The sequence below is a fragment of the Sceloporus occidentalis genome, unplaced genomic scaffold (assembly GCF_023333645.1).
Source record: "Sceloporus occidentalis isolate IW3139 unplaced genomic scaffold, rSceOcc1.0.p SCAF_74, whole genome shotgun sequence".
NCBI lineage: Eukaryota > Metazoa > Chordata > Lepidosauria > Squamata > Phrynosomatidae > Sceloporus > Sceloporus occidentalis.
Window position 1 is genome coordinate 46,239 of NW_028317054.1, and position 6,802 is coordinate 53,040.

At 38.2% G+C, this 6,802-nt stretch overlaps 1 non-coding gene across 1 annotated transcript; it reads left to right on the forward strand.

The window, feature by feature from the left end:
• Positions 1-6,268: 6,268 nt before the first annotated feature.
• Positions 6,269-6,450, forward strand: LOC149285902 (U2 spliceosomal RNA). The gene has a single exon (XR_016277748.1). It is a non-coding gene; the product is annotated as a U2 spliceosomal RNA (small nuclear RNA).
• The last annotated feature ends 352 nt before the right edge of the window (positions 6,451-6,802 follow it).

A 6,802-nucleotide genomic window follows, 5' to 3' on the forward strand; every position in this document is an offset into this window, starting at 1 on the left:
TACAAATGCGTCGATAGATTCTGTAGAATTGCCCCAGAAGTATTTGCTTCTTTCTCTTTCCCCCAGCTCTTTGGCTTGCAGCAGAGGTGGCTGAACATCTCCTGCTACCTGCGCCAACGTGGTATACTTACTGCCATGCAGCTAACTTGCTGGCTCAGCGTTCTACAAGAGATGTATAGCACACTATATAAAGCCGCCACCCTCCGCAGTCAGAATCCCAAATACAATAAAAGGTGTTGGGATATGATGTCATATCCTTGCATGACATGCCATAAAGACATGCAATGCCTTTTAATGAATCTATGGAGTCTGTGCTGAGTGGGAACAGCCTCTATAGTGTAAGTAGGCCAGTTGGGCGAGACCAAAGATCTCCCTTGTAACCGGCTCATTGTGAGGCTGAACACCAGGGGACTTGACCCTAGGCCAGGATAGATCACTGCCTTGTTCCATGCTGGTTTGTCCCTCTAATATACTCAGTGCTGAATGAGTAAATCTCAATTGACTGGATTATTTATTACATTAATGTAAAACAGTACTGCCAGATTTTATGTTTATGTGTTCAGATAGAACCGCCAGAAACTGGTACGTTAACTTACAAATTCAGAAAATAATTCCGGAAATTAATTCTGGACTGTTAACAAGAAATTAACTCAGCAGGGTGGGTGCTTTGTAATCAGGCAGCGCATTTGGAGTTGGAATATAAAAAAAAATTCAATTCCATAATTTTAACTTTTGTTTCATCCTTTACAACAAAAGCAGCCACATTTTACCAGCATTACTTTACAAAAATGTATCAAAAGTACTTTTATTTTGCAATAAATACCCAGCCCTGGACTCCTTGTACAAAACAATGTGATGATTGTAACACTATCAGAATGACTCTTGGCTTTTAAAAGCAGGCTGGGGGAACTAAACAAGTCAGGGCTGTCCATAAAAAGAAATACTAAACAAGAGGAGAAGTTCGTCTTCACCCCAAGTGAAGCTCTGTCCGGTGTTTGAGTCAAGCCTGGTTCAAGTCAATGCTAACTTACCCAGCCATGGTATGCAATGGCACATTTCTAGGGACTTAGACCATAGGTTTAAGATATAGTAACCACTTGGCTCTACAGTAATACTGTCTGGAAGACAGACTTATTCCAATGAGTGACAATTATTCCAATGAGTGACACCCAATATAGACCACAGACCCCCAACCCCATTATGTTTCCAAATCTAATCGAAATTTGTTGAATAATTTATTTCCTAAAATCATATGTGTGTAAAATGAAATTATGTAACTTTTATACATTCATCTCATAAATGCGTTTAATAAGTAGGCAATAATACAACGAAGAGGATCTTGTGGACATGCGCATAAAAGATCAGAAATATCACAATACAACACAATAACATACATGATGATTTTAAAGCTATTTTTTTAATTTATCCAGTTTACTTTTTTATTATGTTTTAGTATTTCTCATCAAAAATATGTAAACACAGCTTTTTCTGTCACATTATAAATTCGCATAAATTATTTTAAAACAAGCATTCCTGATTCATTTCACTTCTCCATTACAGATTTTGTTTGAGGTTTGCTGCTCCCTTAATATTTTGCAGAAATAATTGGAGTATTCTGCCCACAAATAGTTTAGAACAAATGAGAAAAAGCCAAGTTGTAAATTATATTTCGGTCAAGAACTCCAAATTCACAAAAAAAAATTCTGCCCAGTAACTGTAAGGTTTCTCAACTATAAGCAGGTTCCAAGACAGCTTTTCAGAGCATATGTTTCAAATATTGCCCATTTATAATACAAAAACTGCTTTACAATTATAGAGTCTTATTTCATTTTCAAAATTGTTCCAATTTTCTTTGCTGAATCACAGCCCCCTTTGCAAAAAACAAATGTATTTATAACAAAAAAAAAATATACCCAATCACGTAAACAGAGCTATCATCTTATTCTAAATAAAAGGTTGTTAAAGGCTGACTGGTTCTTGGTATTTCTCGGCAATAACTAGAAATGCAGCTTTTATGGAAAGTATGGGTTGTTTTTTTTTGCATTGTTATAACTATTTTACATGTCCTGCTTTATTAAGGGATACATTTTAATTCCACTCCGATGAGCCACATGGCGAGGTATTCCATGGCAGGGAGTGGGGCCTCTGCAGAGGAAATGCCACCGGCTAAACTCACAGGAAGTAATCAGAACCACGAGAGACAGACTTAGCAACACACATTTTTGGAGAAACTGGCTAAAGAAAGCGATGGCCCGTACGGGGTGTTTCACCAAGATCGCTCACCTCACAGATTTTGTCTAAACTACATTTGGAAAAGTGGTGGCATAGTCGTGATACGACTAGCTCTAACATAAGGATGTCTCTGTGATCACCTGCCGCTCGAAGCTCAAAAGGATACTAGAAGTTAAATATTATATGCTTTAACTTTAAAAGGAAAATCATGTGATTAATCATGTAATTATTAAAACACGCTTTGCTGGGAACAGTCAGGGTTTTGCCTGGAGACTCCGGGAGAAGAGCTGCTTCTCCGGGTCGCCACCGGAAAACTCTAGGTTGTGGAGGCGACGTTCTGACACGCCCCACTCTCCGCCCATTTCCCTCTTAAACAGCAGTCACATCAGTAGGACTTCCTGTTCGCATCCTGCAAGGGGGGCTCCAGGAACCGTAAAGTTCCCACTTATGCTTATGTAGAGAAACTAAGTCCGTTAACGTTTGATATTATGCCAACTTATGTGATATGGGCTGTGGTGGGGTGGGGAGTCCTGAACCATGTAGCTGGGGTTGCACAAAACCCCCCACACAGATGCCTCTACATAGCTGCTGGTTGGAAGTTATTATTATTTATTGATTTATATAACATCTTCGTATTACGCTGCGCTGTACATAGTTGTTGAGTAGTTACTATTAGTGGGTCAATACAATTAATCTTTATGGTAGACTATTAAAAATGTAATGCTTAAGAGTCTCAGGGTCAGCAAACTTTATAAGATTTCTAAAGTTCCTACGTGTTCTTAATAGGGTTGATAAGAAGGGCTGAGTGGTTCTCCTCTATAAAAACCTTTCCTCCTGCACGGTCATTAGTAAATATAAGTATGCAGTGATTAACGCAAGATGAAGTTAACAATGGACTACTTGGGAAAGTCATTTTATAATGATCGATGCGATGAATCTCTTCAGGAATCTAGGTGTGTGTATTTATCAGACTAGCAAATTAAATGTTTTATTAACTCTGTTGGACATATCCTGGGATTAGTGCCGGCTACATTGGATAATGAAACAAAATTCTACTTTGCTTTGCTATCGGAATAAGACACGTTAAAGGTGTTTATTGGAAGGAAATTCAGTCAGTGTGCAATTCTTCATATGAAACAACAAAGGTCTCAAAACGTTTTTGATTTTACATTCAAAACCTGCAGAGAAGCAAAATTCTGCTTAAACATAATCACGGCAGTCCCCGCTAGGAGTCTCTAAATGGATAAGAAGCACTATACATCTCTAAAATATCATATAACCAAATAAACTTGTTTTTTATAAAATTTCTGCATGTCCCTGTTGTACTGCAGTTATGTAGATTAGAAGCTGGCAACCTATGGAGCTGTAGTCTGGTAACAACTTATGTCATAGAGGTTAATCAACACAAAATCTCTTCCAAGACTACAGAGAGTCATGTTTTGTATATATATGTGCATTTCTAACCCCAGTAGCCTTAGGAACTATCTATCCTTATTTATCAATTTCTCTTTCAGACTATTGTGTCTAGTGAGCATGAGACTCCACGTCTACTTTCTAAATATGTTGTATGCAAACCTCTGTAGAATAAGCTTTACCCATAATGTAATATTAATTATTAAGTAATAGGTCACTATCATACCTGGGACCTGCCTCGGAGAGGTCACATATGGAAGTTGGCTACTGGGCCACCTAGGTAGACTTTTGGTCACCAGGAGGAAAATGGGTGTTTAATTTCACCAACATTCAGCCTGTTTTAGTCCACTTTCTACCACGGTCAGATCAAGGAAAGACATAATCATTCCAGAAAATTAGTAACAAGAAAGGTATCTCTGCCATAAAGGTAACTTTAGCTGCCTTGCCAAAAATTAATGCAAACGTATATTTGTATTCCGTGTGTACCTTGGAAAATTTAAAACACAATTAATGAATTTGATGATTGTTATAAATATCCAAGGAATAAAAAGGAAGTCTGCAACATGAATAATTTATATGATTTTTTTTTAAAAAAAGGACTTGGTTTTGCTTGCTCTCCCCCATCAGAAGATGCCAGGTCTCCCCTGGGCATGTGGCTCTGGTGTAGTTCCACCAGTGCTGACGTAGAGTCTCATGTGTGTCTGGAAAGGACCAAGGGACCCAGAGCTAGACAAGCAGCTCCAGAATATTTTTCTCCCCCTGCCATTGAGTTGGATCCACTCCAGCATGTATTTCTCCTCCTGTTTCTACTGCCTCTTACTGTTAAAGGGCAGCCAGAATTGTGAGCAAAGGGAGGAAGATCTGAGTCACTCATCCCTCCTGCAAGCCCACCAGGGCTCACAGGAATTAGCGCTCTCCCTTCCAAAAAAAGGGACTGGTGATGGCCGTGGGGTGGGGGAGGTTGGAAAGAACAAGAGGTTTTTGATGATGCCGAAAACACATCATTGGAAGTATGTTGGGAATTGACCTCTAAATGATCCCAGATGGAAGACCTGACCACACCTATAGCTGGCGTCTTTGACTGAAAGACAACACATCTATTCCTGATTAACTAACCTTTCTATAGTTTAGGCTTCATATTCCCTACACAAGTTCTCCCTATAAACAGCACTATGTAATATTTATGAATAAATATGTATTTTTAGAAAAGCACTTTGGAATGTTGTGATACTCATTGAGAATGGCTGACCTAAATTGTCCTATCCTTGTTTTTGGACTATTTCTAGCTATGTATTTGGAATTGAAGAAAAGTGAAACTGAATAAAGCAGCTAAATAATTTTTTTTTTTTAGAAATTATGAAATTCTATTTATAATTTCAACAGTGTACCGCTAAAGACTACAGATGATTCTGACCATGTTTTGCCCATGAAATCCATTAACATCTGTGATCTGAGTGAATTCAGTGTGTGGGCCAAATATCTATCTCAAAATATTTGATACAGATGGTGCACATCAGAAAAAAAAATGTTGTGTAACATGTCTTCCTTAAACTGCGTACACAGACTACGAAGTAATAGGAACAGCTATAACGCCAGAAAACAAGTATTTTCATCACCTAACAATGCATATAACACATAATATGTATAACACACAATCAAAAAGGAGAAGCTCTACCAAATGTATTATTAGCAGATTAAAAATGTGTTTTAAAAAATATGGTTTTAAAACAGTGGTTTTTGCATAATAAAATGTTTTAGGCATATTTTAGCTGGGTTATTTTAGCCCAATCCACTAGACAAACACCCTGACTCAATATTGCCTGTGGTAAATCATATAATGGCTCAGTCATATTCACACAGACTAATAAAAGTCTATGGAGGAACAGACTTCATTAGCAGTGCCGTAAAGCGTCAGCTCAGTGTGGTGTTTGGACAGGAAATGTCATCCAAAATATCACATGACTGACAACAATGGCTGCCTCCAGGTCTGCAGATAAAGACAGTTTACTGGGACAAAATAAAATACAATAAGGTTTTTTGTCAATACTTTGCTCTATATTGTATAGAGCAGTGGAGAAAAAAAAATCCCTTTAAATTAGAGGTTAATTTTGAAGAAATAATATGAAAAGGCCACTTGTGCATTAATGCAGTCTTTCTCTGTCTCCTAAAAAAAGGGAAGATCATTTTACTTGAGGGAAATTAACAGCAAAAACAAAACACAAATAAAAAAAAAACATATGCAATACTGCATACAGTATACATCTTTTCTGGAAGAATGTTTTGGTGGCTGTGTCACAATAATTAGCATAGAAACAGTATAATATATGTTTACAAAGTTGTGTAAATAAAATACATTATTCTTCTAAATGCTTTAAGAAAATAGCTATCGCTGGCTAACAAAGTCACTTAAAAAGTCTAGATAAATATGCAAAAATGGTCACGTATGCTTAGAGCAATTATCCAAATTATCCAAAAACAAATGAAAATGAAATCCCAAGTGGCATTTAATTCTCCCCAACTATGCATGCCTCTCTTAAACAAAAAAAAAGCAAAGTTTTTGTCCCTAAACAATGTTTGATCCTTTCATGTGTTTTCGTTATTAGGATACCAGTTAGGTAAAACTATCGCTTCTCGGCCTTTTGGCTAAGATCAAGTGTAGTTCCTCTTTGGGAAGGGGGGGACTATGCTGATCCTCTGGCCTTAGGGTTCGGGATAGCAAATGGAGCCCGAGGTGGAATTGCCCTGGCAGAAATGCTGGAGTCACCGTGTGTGGTATTACACGCCACTGCACACGGTGAGCGCACGTTCTCACTGGCGGCCTATCAGCACTACCTTTTCCCTAGGTACCTTCTGGTCCTGGGGTTAAGTTCTTATTTTTGAATCTGGCAGGCCAGCAATGGTCTGTCCTTAAATAATTTTTCTTTAATTTATATAATACACTTCGTTTTCACGAGTGCCAATTAATTTGCCCCCCTTTTGAATTTACGGTTTCCAAATTCACGGCTTGGCCCTCACTACTCTTGGCACACGATTTTGTACCCACGTTTTCGGACACTGTTTTCTTTTTAAGAGGCAGTGAAGCCTGGACTTTGCTGGAGGAGGATTGGGAGCCTTCTGGCCCCTTCCTCTCTTCACAAAACCAGCAAGGAGTCTCCCA